This window comes from Oryx dammah, unplaced genomic scaffold (genome assembly GCF_014754425.2).
Source record: "Oryx dammah isolate SB20612 unplaced genomic scaffold, SCBI_Odam_1.1 HiC_scaffold_19, whole genome shotgun sequence".
NCBI classification, from domain to species: Eukaryota; Metazoa; Chordata; class Mammalia; order Artiodactyla; family Bovidae; genus Oryx; species Oryx dammah.
The window spans coordinates 72,632,065-72,649,253 of NW_024070203.1; the positions used below are offsets into that span (position 1 = coordinate 72,632,065).

The 17,189-nt window shown below is 38.5% G+C and overlaps 1 protein-coding gene across 10 annotated transcripts in view; it reads right to left on the bottom strand.

The window, feature by feature from the left end:
• RIMS2 (regulating synaptic membrane exocytosis 2) overlaps positions 1 to 17,189 on the bottom strand; it is a 592,497-nt gene that overhangs the window by 545,740 nt on the left and 29,568 nt on the right. The window lies entirely within an intron of this gene.

Genomic DNA, 17,189 nt, shown 5'->3' on the forward strand with positions numbered 1-17,189 from the left:
TTGGAAAAGAGAGCCCTCTTCTTGCTTTCTGACACTCTAAAAGATTACAGCACCAATCTTGATCTTTTTTCACCCTTAGTAAAATCTACATTGTAGTCTTCTCAATTTTCTATTTTGTAGTTAAGTAAAGTGGAATTCCCAGGTGGTGCTAATGGTAAAGAATCCACCTGCTGATGCAGGAGATGCAAGAGACCCAGGTTCGATCCCTGGGTCGGGAAGATCCGCCGGAGAAGAAAATGTCAACCCACTCCAGTATTCTTGCCTGGAAAATCCCATAGACAGAGGAGCCTGGGGGACTACAGTCTGTAGGGCTGCAAAGCGTTGTGCACGACTGAGCACACACACAAGGTGGCGCCAGCAGTAAAGGGTCTGCCTGCCAATGCAGCGGACATAAGACACACAGGTTCTATCCCTGGGTTGGGAAGATGCCTTGGAGGAGGGCATGGCCACCCACTCCAGTATTCTTGCCTGGAGATTCCCATGGACAGAGGAGCCTGGCAGGCTACAGACAATAGAGTCGCAAAGAGTCGGACACAACTGAAGCGTCTTAGCATGCCATCTTACTAACAGAATTGTAAAGTGTCAAAATATTTGCTGAAAAACTAAATAATATCACAAAATTAGAATCAAGATTTCCTTCTCTCTCCCTCTTTCACTTCAGCATGCTACTCCTAACAAAAACCACTGGAACTAAAGAGTTGCGGGAAGACAACTTTGTGAAAATGTACCTAGACTAGTCTGTCCCTAATCAGTGCACTGACGCTATGTATTCCTATCGGTTCAGTCGCTCAGTCGTGTCCGACCCTTTGCGACCCCATGGACTGCAGCACACCAAGCTTCCCTGTCCATCACCAACTCCCGGAGTTTACCCCAACTCATGTCCATCAAGTTGGTGATGCCATCCAACCAACTCATCCTCTGTCATTCCCCTTCTCCTCCTGCCTTCAATCTTTCCCAGCATCAGGGTCTTTTCTAAGGAGTCAGTTCTTCACATCAGGTGGTCAAAATATTGGAGCTTCAGCATCAGTCCTTCCAATGAATATTCAAAATTGATTTCCTTTAAGATTGACTGGTTTGATCTCCTTGCAGTCCAAGGGACTCTCCAGAGTTTTATCCAACAGCACAGTTCAAAAGCATCAATTCTCCAGGGCTCAGCTTTCTTTATGGTCCAACTCTCACATCCATGCAGACTACTGGAAAAACCACAGCTTTGACTTTGGACCTTTGTCAGCAAAGAAATATCTCTTCTTTTTAATATGCTGGTCTACGTATTCCTATGCTAGGTGTAAATCTTGATCAGATATAATCAACTTCTGTACACATACATGTCTTTAGTCCATATGTCCATCAAGTCTCAGTTGAGAGTCCAAACAGGACCCAGCTAGAATGCGCAGTACGAAGCTTCTCTAAAAGTCTGGCTGAACATAGGAAGACGGTACTTCGTCACACAACAGTGGAACTCTTGCTCTCACTCTTACTCTTTCTGTTCTTTCACTCTGTCTTCCTTGGTTTCACTCTTACGAAAGATGCCCAGGTCTAATCCCTTAAAAATGTTAACAGTAATGACAGAATAGTTGGGATAAATCTATAGTCTCCCAAGACGGTAACTTTAAAGGAATAAATATTCGTTCAAAGGTATAGGCTCTGATATTTATTTAAAAACCAGTTCACTTTTCCCTATAATCATATTTCAAATAAATATACATGAGCTAAGAGTTTAACAGAGAGATTAACTTTAATGCATGTATTACAAATGCTATGTTCCTTCTCCATACAGGAGAATGTGCAACAGACATAAACACTGCTTTGAGAACACAAAAACAGTGCCAGGGAAGACACGAAGATCTGCCTACATAAAAATCCTGAGTAACCCAGTCAGGTCAGTGCTAATTCATTTTTATGGCTGTCAAATAGCTAATATTTATTAAGTCAAGATATATTAGGGGCACACCTTTTCATTTGGTTGCTGTGCTTGTATTTCTGTTGCTGATAATGTGAGTAAGGAAGTACATTGTTTGGGATTTTTTTTTGAAGGGAAATGTTTTTTACTGGATCAGGACTTTGTTTATGTACTTATTGACTTCCATTACAGTAATATATTACAAAAGTAATAAAACAGATGTCAAGATGTAGTGACTGCCAGTCAGAATGGCCATCATCAAAAAGTCTACAAATATTAAATGCTGGAGAGGGTGTAGAGAAAAGGGAACCCTCTTGCACTACTGGTGGGAATGTAAATTGATTCAGCCACTATGGAAGACAGTATGGAGATTCTTTAAAAATCTAGAATAAAACCACCATATGACCGGCAATCCCACTCCTAGGCATATACCCTGAGGAAACCAAAATTGAAAGAGACACATGTACCCCCAACGTTCATTGCAGCACTATTTACAATAGTTAGAACATGGAAGCAACTTAGATGCCCATTGATAGATGAATGGATAAAGAAGCTGTGGTACATATATACAATGGAATATTACTCAGCCATAAAGGAACACATTTAAGTCAGTTCTAATGAGGCGGATGAACATAGAGTGTACTATATAGAGTGATGTAAGTCAGACAAAGATAAATATTATATACTAATGAATATATAGGGGCTTCCCTGGTGGCTCAAAAGATGGTATTGATGAATTTATTTACAGGGCAGCAATGGAGAAACAGACACAGGGAACAGACTTATGGACACGGGGGCAGGGGAGGCGGGGAGGAGAGGGTGAGATGTATGGAGAGAGTAACATGGAAACTTACATTACCATACGTAAAACAGTCAATGGGAATTTGCTGTATGATTCAGGAAACTGAAACAGGGGCTCTGTAACAACCTAGAGGGGTGGGATCAGGAGGGAGATGGGAGGGAAGTTCAAGAGGGAGGGGACATATGTATACCTACAGCTGATTCATATTGATGTTTGACAGAAAACAACAAAATTCTGTAAAGCAATTAACCTTCAATTAAAAAATAACTTAGGGACTTCCCTGGTGGACCAGTAGCTAAGACTCCAAGCTCCCAATGCAGGGGGCCCGGGTTCGATTCCTGGTCAGGGAACTAGATCTCACATGCTGCAACTAAGACCTTGCACAGCCAAAAAAATAAAATAAATAACTTAATTTAAAAAAAGAAAAAAACTTTTTAAAGAAATGCAGTGATTAGGTCATATACCAAATGTTTAAGTAGCTGTCAGTAAGTATAAGTATTACTTCTTTTATGCCTAACTTTTCTAAATGGATACAATGAGCACAGGTTTCTCATTTTAAAAATATATTGGAATTCCTATTTTTTATCTATCTAGATGAAAGTATCTAAAATTAAAAGTGCATAAAAACTGCTCTTCATAAAGCCTATTCTAGATTGTTATTCTTAAATATGAACAATTGATATCATCCCTTAAAATGTGTTTATTTCAGATTCTGGATCACAGAGAAGGAATAAACAGCAGGAAGCTGTGCTCCGTTAAATTAAGCTACATAGTATAAAAAGCTCATGACCAATTATTTGGAACAGCTGCAACTGAGTCACTGAGCTAAATTTTAAAACCAACCTAACTTTGTCAAACAAATTCCAAAACACATTTAAGAATTTAAAGATACAGACAGCAATTTTGGTTGCTGGTTTGTTTTCATTGGTCTCTGATATGCAGAGTTTTGTTGTTGTTGTTTTTACTGGTTTGTTTGCAAGCAATACTAGTCAAGCTGCTAACCAATGCCACTGTTTCACAGGGTTATATCTATATTCATTAACAGAACCTCAAAAGAACATAAACATAGCATCTGGGGTATCGTTTCACTGAGGTATTTGAAAAAGTGAATGAAAGTCTTGAGTAAGTTTTTTAATTTAAAACATCTTAAATTTCATGATTGTACAATATGTTCAGCTTGTGTTTTTGAACACTCTCTAAATCCCCAGTGACATGCAATCTCATTACTTTATATGTAAATCACCTGAATTATTATATAAGCTACCTTTCCACCTCCCTTGATTCAAAATGTAAATATAATCAAATGTTTGATATGTGCATTCAACAACATTCAAGAACTTACTTAAATACTAATTTCAGAGTGTACTCTTTTCTGTAGATTTTTATATAAAGGTCACATGTTTATCAGTTTCTAGTATTTCGGTGAATAGAGATAGAGATGAAATCTGAATATGCCTTTTCATTCTTTTATATAACAATAATTCTAGTACAGAATTTATGCTGAGAGACAGTTCTCCATGAGTCCCTCTTTTCAGCCTGTCTCATGAGCAGAGGCACTGACTTCTCATTCTCTTGTACTAGCTTCTCAAGGATGTCTGTACAGAAAACAGAACTGGCAGATAAGGTCTGCCTCGAAAGACAAGGGCAGATATGGTTACAGCCTAAGAAGAAAAGAATGTCTCCTTCCAGAGCAAAGGAAAAGCATGCTTACTCCACAGAATAAAAAAACTGGAGGTTCCAAGGCTCAGAGTTCCTCTCCTATAATTCACATATTATCTGGCCCTCTTCATACCACCTTGTGAGAACAGGAGTTCAGAGACTGGCATAAATGATCACAGTCTAGCTACTGCTATTGCTATAAGTAATAACTGTCCTTCCTCTCTGACCCAGAGTGTCATATTTTCTACCAACATCCATGAAACTGTAGCAGGCTAACTTGTAAACAGAGGAAAATCTCAGACCATTCATAGACAATCCAATTTTTATCAGTAAGTACTTATCAAATATCTTTTATGCACTTAGTACTATGCTAGGTAATATGGGATTGGTTTTTTAAAATTTCTATTCATACTCACCTATTCTTGAAAACACGCAATAATGGCCAGCAACAGAGAAAGGGATTTCTTTAAACCTAAAAGCTAAAGACTGTAGCATCATTTTAAAATCATGCTTCTCTACCAAAAATTTTTTGCTCTATATGCTTTTACCAAATTTATTTAACCAATATTGAGGTTCTTGGGTATTTATCATAAAAAAGAATGTTCCACGATTATATCTTTGGTTAAATCCTTACCTATAACCAGGATGGAAAAATTTTAAGTAGAGATGCTGAAGTATACAAACTTCAAAGATATAAGGATTTTAGTTTATTGGTAGCCTTTTTACCTAGTCTCTTTGCTTCTCATTCGGTATAGCTGGTGTAGTTGATACAATTTTAACTTACAAAGAGTAAGATTGAACCCTGGATCCTCAATGAGATGACAGTATCATTAGAACAATAACACATTCTATAGAGAACCTATTCTGTATATATACCTTTATTAAAATTTTAGAATGACAGAAATTTTTTAGAGCTGAAGGAATCTTAGAGACAATCCAATTTTACACATGGTTGCAGGAGTTTATATAACCTGCCCAAGCTGCACATTTAGTCAGAAGAGAGAACTAGAGCACAGATTACCCACTTCCCATACTCCTTCTACAATACCTAAATACACTATACATGCAAATACAAACTGTTTTGTTGTGCTTGATTTATACATACTTTTAAAAATTGTGGCCTGTTAGGCCTGAATTATAACTGAGTGTTGAAAAAAGCAAAAATGTATAGTCAGAAAATTGGTAGTGTCATTACTTAAGGAAATAATATTGGTATAGAATATAAAGTCCACAAAGGGAGAAATTATTGAAGGGTTTATTTGATGGCTTCGTCCATTACAGTATCCCATAGTTCTAGAACAATACCACATAAATATTTGCTAAGTTATATACAAACCATGATGCTTTAAAATATCACATCTAACATCAATATATTACTAGGCTTACTACTTTTATTTTGCCTAAAGTTGGGGAAGAATAAGAAAATCAGAAGGAATACTTACAGACATTTTTCTCAAGAAAGACAAATAAGGAAATGGTCAAAACAAATGCGACCATTAGATGCTGGCAGATGTCAATCTATGCCAAAACCAATACAGAATTGTAAAGTAAAAATTAAAAATAAATAAATTAATTAATTAAAAAAAAAAAGAAGAAGAAGAAGAGCCTTGAAAAGCTTTTGAAAACACACTGTCAAGCAGCCTGGTGTTGAGCTAAGGTTGTTCTCTGTGCTATATGCTGCTACTGCTGCTAAGCAGCTTCAGTCGTGTCCGACTCTGTGGAACCCTATAGACGGCAGCCCACCAGGCTCCCCTGTCCCTGGGATTCTCCAGGCAAGAGTACTGGAGTGGGTTACCATTGCCTTCTCTGTGCTATATAGGAGGTCCTTATCAGTTATCTACACCTGAAACACAACACTGCAAATTAACTTTTCTCCAATAAATTTTTTAAAAAAGAAAAAATAAAACATATGCATATTATATAAATAAATTGAAAAGATAAGGTTATTCTGTCCTAGTCAGGAGATAGAATGGAGATTATTTAAAAGTAGTGGAGGTAATCATTAAGGATCAGTATTATGGGTAAAAAGAAGAAAGGTGTTATCATTTTTTAAGAATCTACAAGCAATGATAGAGGAAAGCACTATGTTACTTCTGTATAGCTAAACATCTCCCATCCCCACCATTTGATGGAAAAAAATATGCCACAGAAGACTAACACTTGAATGTCACCATTAGTTGAAAAGTTAAAGAAAGAGACCAGGGGAAAGACTATAACCAAGCAGAAATTGGGGACCATTAGGCTGGAGAAGGAAATGGCAACCCACTCCAGTGTTCTTGCCTGGAGAATCCCAGAGATGGGGGAGCCTGGGGGGCTTCCATCTATGGGGTCGAACAGAGTCAGACACAACTGAAGCAACTTAGCAGCAGCAGCAGCAGGCTACTCCCAAGTATCGATACGAAGTATCAAAAATTACAATTCAGTTCAGTTCAGTTCAGTCACTTAGTTCTGTCCGACTCGACTCTTTGTGACCCCATGAATCGCAGCACGCCAGGCCTCCCTGTCCATCACCAACTCCCGGAGTTCACTCAGACTCACGTCCATCGAGTCTGTGATGCCATCCAGCCATCTCATCCTCTGTCGTCCCCTTCTCCTCCTGCCCCCAATCCCTCCCAGCATCAGAGTCTTTTCCAGTGAGTCAACTCTTCGCATGAGGTGGCCAAAGTACTGGACTTTCAGCTTTAGCATCATTCCTTCCAAAGAAATCCCAGGGCTGATCTCCTTCAGAATGGACTAGTTGGATCTCCTTGCAGTCCAAGGGACTCTTAAGAGTTTTCTCCAACACCACAGTTCAAAAGCATCAATTCTTCGGCGCTCAGCCTTCTTCACAGTCCAACTCTCACATCCATACATGACCACTGGAAAAACCATAGCTTTGACTAGACGGACCTTAGTCGGCAAAATAACGTTTCTGCTTTTGAATATGCGATCTAGGTTGGTCATAACTTTTCTTCCAAGGAGTAAGCGTCTTAATTTCATGGCTGCAGTCACCATCTGCAGTGATTTTGGAGCCCCAAAAAATAAAGTCTGACACGGTTTCCACTGTTTCCCCATCTATTTCGCATGTTAAATACTACCCTATTAAGTTAAGTACTATCAGCCCCGTTTCATATGAGAAAGCTAAGGCTAGAGAAAGTAAGTAATTTGAAGGTAACTGGAATTTGTTAATTGGATCCAAATCCAAGATATTAAATCAATACATATTATAATTATAATCACTGTTGACTTCTTGGTCTCCTTTGCTAGAACTGTTCTTAATTGACTATTATGTGACCAAGTGCTTTATAAGAATTTTAATATATTTTCTTTTGCAAAACTCACACAAAAATCTTTTAAAGTTAAGTGTTAAAACTAATTTCAAGAATGAGAAAACCATGAGTAAGATTATGAGAAAGGCCATGTCTTGTTCATTTTTGTATTCTCCAACACCTGACAAAGACGCTGTTGCATGGCGGGGATAAAAGATGAACAGGTCAGTGAATTCATTAACCAGCTGTTCTTGTTTTACAGCCTATTAACATCTGAGACTTTCCTTTGCTTGATTTCCTCCTATCTTTTCTAAACTTTATATTTCAGAAATAGACATTACACAGTCAGTCTGACCAGTGCATATCTTGAGATTATTCCACAATTTCTACACTCTGTATTAATACTACCTCATTAATTCTTTCTTATTGCTTTTCCTTAGATGCCTGGAGACTGCTTAAACCTCCTCTACATATATAGCACATCTACAAAACCACAGAAGCAAACTTTAAATTTTTTCTTATGTAAAAGCTCTCTTCAATCCCATACCCACATAAGTGCCCTTATGTGTTTCTACTAAGGCAAAGTCGAAAAAGCATCCTCCTAGAGTTTAACAACCGAAATAAGAGTCAAAATATTCTCTGCAGTTCCATTTCCAGGAAAAAAGTTTGGATCAAACACAACTGGACTTCCCAGTGAAACAATATGTGATGAAGCTGAAGTCAGAGATGTACCAAACTGCTGTTTGATTTCTGGCTTTTCTCCCGCTAGAGTATCTACTCGTCACAACTGTATCATAAGAGTCAAGTACTTAAGACAGATGGACTAAGTTCTAATCTACTATTAATAGTTACTGCTTTAAATTACTTGATCTCTGAGTTTCATCTATAAAATTTGCATGGTAGTATCTCACTCCAAGATTTTTTGCTGTAATTTAATAAAATGATACATGCAAAGCATCAGCACAGTGTCTGCCACTTTACAAATCTCAGTCCTTCCTTAACTTTGCTTCTTAAGCCTTTTCATATTCTCTCTTTCACTCTAAGAGTATGCAGAAGACTGTCAAAGTTCTCATAGACTTAGAGAATGAACTTATGGTTGCCAGGGGGAAGAATGGGGGAAAGGGATAGTTAGGGAGTTGGGGATCGACATGTACACACTACTGTATTTAAAATGGATAATCAACAAGGACCTACTGTATAGCACATGGAAGTCTGCTCAATGTTATGTGGCAGCCTGGATGGGAGGGAGGTTTAGGGGAGAATGGATACATCTATACACATGGCTGAGTCCCTTTGCTGTTCATCATAAACTATCACAACACTGTTAATAAGCTATACCCTGATACAAAATAAAAAGTTTTAAAAAGGGAAAAAAAAAAGATTATCAAAGTTGAACCCTAGTCATCCTGTCACATTTAACTACCATAAAGCCTAATTCATCACACCTTGCTAACCCTATCATCCATCAAAATGCACCAAATTTTTGCCTCACCTTTTGGCAAGAACTGAAAGTGCAGAAGCAGACCAGATGGCCAAGGTTCACCACTGGCTCCTGGAAAGTAGTCAAAAGCTAATATAGAATTCTGGCAAAGCTCTGCAGGCATTCAAAGCAGTTCTTTTGGCTGTGATCACCTCAATGATGGTGTTAAACATAATATTGAAATGCTGGAGATATATCTGAGCCTGATATGCCATTTATGATATGCAGATGACATCACCCTTATGGCAGAAAGTGAAGAGGAACTAAAAAGCCTCTTGATGAAAGTGAAAGTGGAGAGTGAAAAAGTTGGCTTAAAGCTCAACATTCAGAAAACGAAGATCATGGCATCCAGTCCCATCACTTCATGGGAAATAGATGGGGAAACAGTAGAAACAGTGTCAGACTTTATTTTGGGGGGCTCCAAAATCACTGCAGATGGTGACTGCAGCCATGAAATTAAAAGACGCTTACTCCTTGGAAGAAAAGTTATGACCAACCTAGATAGCATATTGAAAAGCAGAGACATTATTTTGCCGACTAAGGTCTGTCTAGTCAAGGCTATGGTTTTTCCAGTGGTCATGTATGGATGTGAGAGTTGGACTGTGAAGAAGGCTGAGCGCCGAAGAATTGATGCTTTTGAACTGTGGTGTTGGAGAAGACTCTCGAGAGTCCCTTGGACTGCAAGGAGATCCAACCAGTCCATTCTGAAGGAGATCAGCCCTGGGATTTCTTTGGAAGGAATGATGCTAAAGCTGAAACTCCAGTACTTTGGCCACCTCATGCAAAGAGTTGACTCACTGGAAAAGACTCTGATGCTGGGAGGGATTGAGGACAGGAGGAGAAGGGGACGACAGAGGATGAGATGGCTGGATGGCATCATGGACTCAATGTACATGAGTCTGAGTGAACCCCGGGAGTTGGTGATGGACAGGGAGGCCTGGCGTGCTGCGATTCATGGGGTCACAAAGAGTCGGACACGACTGAGTGACTGAACTGAACTGAACTGAACACATTTATGAACAAGGCTGTTGGTAGTTTCTAGTATCAGAGTCAAAACTTAGAATATGGTGTAGATAAAGCTTTTCTAGCAGTGCAGCTCATTGCTAAACTATTTATATGTAATTAAGGGTGAACTGACAGGTTGTGTAACAAGGGAGGAAAAAGTACTTATACTACTCCTCCACACCTGCTCTACTGCTACTAGCCTAATCTCTACTAGAGCTAATTCTCACAATGAGAGGATAAAATGTCATTGGGAGAAAGGAGCTCTGACCTTCAGAATTGACGATGAAGACAGTTGTCCTGGTTCTGTCCATAGTTTACAGTTGTTTCTGGTTAGTCCACACTTTGTAAAGGACACAAACAAGGATGTGATAATGTTGAAACCAACCACATATAATTATATTCTGTAGTTGTAAATAACAATTTACATTCAAAATTTCCTCAAAAAAATTCTTTTAGCCAGAAAGAGGCAACAGTAAACTGGTTATTTCAAACTTAAAATTCCTCTTGATTACTTAAAAGAAGAAAACCAACACAATGTACAGATTTCAGATTAGTATCTACTGATATTTATCAGTCTAAATCAAAGGTCAGCAAACTTTTTTCTTTAAAGGGCCAGATAGTAAATATTTTAGGCTCTGGGGTCAAAAGACAAAATTGGGGATCTACAAACTACAACCATAACAAAAGAATAAACACATTTCCAAGTATTCTTATTGACAAAATTCAAACAGTTGAGTGTAATAATACAGGTCTATTAATGGGAATATATGGAATTCTTCTAGGGGAGAATAACACTTTAATTTGAGCTCCCCTGCTGGCTCAGTGGTAAAGAATTCACCTGTCAATGCAGGAGATGCAGGTTCAATCCCTGGGTTGGGAAGATCCCTTAGAGAAGAAAATGGCAACTCACTCCAGTGTTCTTGCCTGGGAAATCCCTTGGACAGAGGAGCACAGTCAATGGAATCACAAAAGATTCCAACACAACTCGAAACTAAATAACAACACTTTAGTTGGGATTCAGAGTTAGTACTCCAAATCATCCAAATCAATAGAAAATGTTCTGCTAATGCTGATCTGTAATATGTGTGTGTGTTAGATCTGTAATACAGTTTTAAGTATTTCATCATAAAAATGTCTTTCATACAGATAAGAAATATCAAGTACTGACATCAATCCACGAGAATATGACTTAATTGACTATATTCATCACTAAAAGGACACAGAAAACTGAATTAGCTTCTTCTCTTAACATTTGCCATTTAGCATGTCATCACATTGCAGATTAAGGTTGACTGGTAGCTCTTCAACTGTATAGTTAAATGAAGTTCTCCAGTAGTCCTATATGGATGCGAGAGTTAGAATGTAAAGAAGGCTGAGCACTGAAGAATTGATGCTTTTGAAATGTGGTGTTGGAGAAGACTCTTGAGAATCCCTTGGACTGCAAGAGCAAACCAGTCCATTCTAAAGGAAATCAATCCTGAATACTCACTGGAGGGACTGATGCTGAGGCTGAAGCTCTGATACTTTGACCATCTAATGTGAAGAGCCTACTCATTGGAAAAGATCCTGATGCTGGGAAAGATTGAGGTCAGGAGGAGAAGGGGACAATAGAGGATGAGATGGTTGGATGGCATTACCGACTCAATGGACATGAGTTTGACCAAGCTCTGGGAGATGGTGGACAGGGAAGCCTGGCTTGCTGCAGTCCATGGGGTTGCAAAGAATCAGACAGGACTCAACAACAACAACAACAACAACAAAGAAGCTTTAAATACGTAAATTTTTTGCATTTGCATCAAAGCCAGAGAAGTACTGTTGGAACCAAAGCTTGAGCTCAGAAAACAGATCCACCAAAAAATTTGTATGGGAATGAAGAGTTTGCTACTTGCTATAACTTTTGACAACATACTTGTTTTAACTTTGGAAGCATATAAAGCAACTGAAATCATTTGTGATAAATATTAGTTGTCATTGAAATGACTTTACCATAGTGAAAGTTCCACATATAAGCACAGTTCTGCTTTGTAATTATAGACTGAACTCAGAAACTTTATCAATTCTGCAGCAAAAGCAAATTTCCAAAGCCACTCAGTGTTCAATAACAGTGGTTAAGGGTGTTATCTCATGCAGACACAGTTCAAGTGTAAGCCCTAGTTCAAAAAATCATAATAAAATGTTAGCATTTCTGGGCCATTAAGCTTCTGTGTAATGGAGTAAGTCATGATACTCAGTTTCTATTGCTGACAAAAATGCACAGAACTAATGTTTATATCCACAAGACAAAATGAAGTTTACTGTTGACACTACTGATTCAATAATCCATGATGATTCAAATATTTTCTGCCAAGTACCCACTCATAAATAATACAGTAAATAACCATGGGCTTTAAACATCTTCTATTTTCAGTCTTTGTAAATGTGTCCAACTTAGCCTTTTTCCATCTATACATATTTTTATCATAATCATTTTTAACACGTCTTAGCAGATTTCACTTCAGATCATACTGAATTCATGTTTTGTCTTTTTTTTTTAAACTGTTGTTGTCTCTTGCTGTTCCACATTGACTGTTCATATAGGTTTATTCTTCAGTCACTTCAAATATTAAACACTAACTGAAACAGCCCATCCTGGCCAGGCAAGACAGGAGTCACTTGAGGTCCTAGGACAGAATTTGGAACTAACAAGCTGCCACCAACTGGAAGAATTCATGAAAGGTCAAAAGGAGAGAGGAGACGCCAATCCATATGATCCTACAAACCTCCCAGAATCTCTCATTGAAATTCACTTTGGCTGAGAGATGCACGAGACACCAGGAAAGATCCCGAGTCAGAATGTTTAGCCAGGGACAGCCCAGGTGCTGTTGTTCAGTCACTAAGTCGTGTCCGACTCTTTGCAACCTCATGGACTGCAGCACACCAGGTCTCCCCGTCCATCACTACCTCCTGGACTTTACTCAAACTCATGTCTACTGAGTCATTCACGCCATCCAACCATCTCATCCTCTGTCGTCCCCTTCTCCTCACGCCCTCCATCTTTCCCAGCATCAGGGTCTTTTCCAATGAGTCGGCTCTACACATCGGGTAGCCAAAGTTTTGGAACTTCAGCTTCAGCATCACTCCTTCCAATGAATATTCAGAGTTCAATTACTTTAGGACTGACTGGTTTAACCTCCTTGCAATCCAAGGGACTCTCAGAGTCTTTCCCAGAACGACAGCTCAAAACCATCAATTCTTTGGTGCTCAGCCTTCTTTATGGTCCAACTCTCACCTCCATGCATGACTACTAGAAAAACCATAGCTTTGATTATACAAACCTTTGTCAGCAAACTAATGTCTCTGCTTTTTAAGCTGTCTAGGTTTATCATAGCTTTTCTTCCAAGGAGCAAGCATCTTTCAATTTTGTGGCTGCAGTCACCACCTGCAGTAACCACCTACAGTGATTTTGGAGCCCAAGAAAATTAGTCTGTCACTATTTCCACTGTTTCCCCATCTATTTGCCATGAAGTGATGCAACCAGATGCCATGATCTTAGTTTTTTGAATGTTATTGAGTTTTAAGCCAGCTTTTTCACTCTCCTCTTTCACCCTCATCAAGAGACTCTTTAGTTCCTCTTCCCTTTCTGGCATTAGTGGTATCATCTGGATATCTGAGGTTGCTGATATTTCTCTCAGCAAATCTTGATTCCAGCTTGTGATTCATCCAGCCCTGCATTTCTCATGATGTACTCTGAATATAAGTTAAATAAGCAGGGTGACAATATACAGCCTTGTCATACTCCTTTCCCAATTTTGAACCAGTCCATTTGTTGTTCCATGCCCATTTCTGACAGTTGCTTCTTGACCTGCATACAGGTCTCTTAGAAGGCAGGTAAGTGGTGTGGTATTTCCATCTCTAAGATTTTTCCACAGTTTGCTGTGATCCACACAATCACAGGCTTTAGCATAGTCAATGAAGCAAAAATAGATTTTTTTTTGAATTCCCTTGCTTTTCCTACAATCCAATGGATGTTGGCAATTTGATCTCCCATTCTTTTGCCTTTTCTAAATCCAGCTTCTATATCTGGAAGTTCTTGGTTCATGTATGCTGAAGTCTAGCTTGAAACATTTTGAGCGTTACTTTGCTAGTATGCAAAGACAACCCAGAAACTAATCCTATTACCATAAAATCCAAGACTGGGAGCACGTGGCAGAGCAGTCCTCCTGGGTTCCTTATCCTGCTGCTCTCCGCTCAGGTGCACCTGCCCAAGTCCCTTGCTTTGTCAGCACGTGCCTCCCTGGACAATTCATTTCCAAGTTAGACACGGGCCCCTCTTGGCCCCTGGAAGCAGTCCCTCTTCCTGCAACACAAACAGTACTGACTTCTCAAATAAACAGCACAGCAGGACCAGTAACACCTGTCAACTTGGCACGGGCCAAGAAAAACAATTCAAAATCATTTGCCTTGTTTCTCAATTGACCATAAGATGTTGCTGCTAATGCACGCAACTCTGACAATCTGTTCTCATCAAAAGGGTTAACAGTCTTAAACAAGTTTATTTTCTCTGTGTACATTTTTTTCAGTTGCTGCAATCAAATGTTATTTAATTAAATCACCATGGTAAATGGATTGGCTAATGAATTAGTCATTCAGAAAGTTTTTGATTCAAGACTCATTTTCATTTTTTAAATTTTCTAATTTTCTCTAGATAGGATGATTGTGATAGGTGCTTAGTAAGGTAATGTCCATTATATATTGTATTCTTTTAGCATACATATATTCAATACATAATAAACACAATGTTTTGTCATCTAACTTGATAACATTTGAAGTCTACATTTCTCATCTCTTCTTGTTTTGACAAGATGGGTATGCACTGGTTAAGTAAAAAATAAATACAACTAAACATCAAAATGGCACCCCACTCCAGTACTCTTGCCTGGAAAATCCCATGGACAGGGAGCCTGGTGGGCTGCAGTCTATGGGGTCTCAAAGAGTCGGACACGACTGAGCAACTTCACTTTCACTTTTCACTTTCACGCACTGGAGAAGGAAATGGCAACTCACTCCAGTGTTCTTGCCTGGAGAATCCCAGGGGCCGGGGAGGCCTGATGGCCTGCCGTCTATGGGGTCACACAGAGTCGGACACGACTGAAGTGACTTAGCAGCAGCAGCACCAAACATCAAAATGTAGCAGGACACATAGCACTCATTTAATCACTGTCCCAACTACTTAACTTTGACATTACAGTGCAAAACGGCCATAAACAAGACAAACAAATTAGCATGATTGTGTTCCAAAGGAACTTTAATTATAAACACTGGAATCTGAACTCCATACACAGGTTTCCATGAGCCATAAAATAATCTTCTTTTGAATTTTTTAAAACACTGAAAAATGTAAAAAGCATTCTTAACTCATAGGTCATATAAAATGAGCGAAGCCGATTTGGCTTATGGCAGTACTTTGCCAACCCCTAGCCAAAACCCATCAACGGAGCGAGAGATTGAAAAATCAGAAAGTCCTAGAGAACTTTTCCTTCACTCCTAAGACCACATTTTAGACATAATGAATCATTAAGTTTGTGGTGTAATTTGAACGAAACAGAGGATCATATTTCTGGACAATAAAGAGCCAAAATATGAAAGAAGACAACCTGACTGGTACCGTAATAAAGCAATTTCCTTCAGCCACATCTGGCTGAGCACTTCTCCATAACTCAATGAAGAATAATTGCAAATTAACACTAGACGTGCACAATAGTTTTATCTGTGCATTACTGTGCTTGACCATATATATATATATATTTATACCTAAATTAACCTTAGTTAAATATTGAACATTGCATAGCGTGTCATTTCTAAACATTTCTCATCTTTAAGTAACCTCAGGTAGAGAGCCACTGGGGCATTGCAGAGAGAACAGAAGACAAAATAAATAATTATTAACTGTAAATACTATGGCTACACACTGTATTTGGCAGTTAATACAGTTTATCACTTAATTCTTCCAGCCCTGGGTAGAACTTTTACTTTAAATTACAGTCCCTCAAGGTAAATAACTTATTAAAGGCCAAACTAATAGATGGCAGAAGAAATATTCCATACCAGCTTTGTCTGCTTCTAAAACCAGGGGTTTCCCTCGTGGCTCATTGGTAAAAAAAAATCTACCTGCCAATGCAGTGGACACAGGTTCGATCCTATGTCCAGGAAGATTCCACATGCTGCGGGATAACTAAGCCCGCCAGCCACAGCTACTGAAGCCCACTCACCTAGAGCCCATGTTCTGCAACAAGAGAAACCACTGCAAAGAGACACTTGTGCACTGCAACTAGAAAGTAGCCCAGCTCACAGCAACTGTCGAAGGCCCAGCACAGCCAAATAAATAATATTTTAAAAAAATAAGTAAATAATAAAACATTGTTGTTTATCTGAATCCAATAAAGCAAATCAACATTATAGTAAACATCCTGCTGTTCAAAGCATGATCATTTTTTTTCTTAGAGTTTTTAAATAATTTAAATGACATGAAGTAGTGATACTAAAGTATCTTCTGTAGCAGACACAATTCTTAAAGTCATAACCATAGGACACAGAATGCTCCAATAATTCACAGAAATTGGACATAAAAGTTACATTTCAATCATCATAAAAAATCTAAACTAAAATTTATTGCCTTCATAATGCAAGAAGCAGGTAAAAATTAAACAAGTTTATACTAACAGAATTATAGCACATTAGAAGTGAAGAAAACATCATAGAGATAATCTAACCCAGCCTCTTAAATTTACAAATGAAGGTGTAAAAGGCCACAGAACTCATGGATGGAAGAGGCAGGACTAGTGTCCAGATGACCCGATTCCTAAAGCACAAAGCTCACTTGCATTCTTAATTTACAACTGTAAGTCTCAAAGGAAGACCGTGTAAACTCTTTACTATTTTCCTATATAAAGGTATAAAAGCTGTCTTTCCAGTATGCAAGTAAATTGAGTTTGGCTAACCAGAAATGGCCCTGAATTGTAACATTACAATAATCATGCTTACAGTTTGCCACTAGTGGTATCATTGCCAGTCTAAGTTGGTATTATTCATTTATCTATCAAACAATAATGAGTTCGA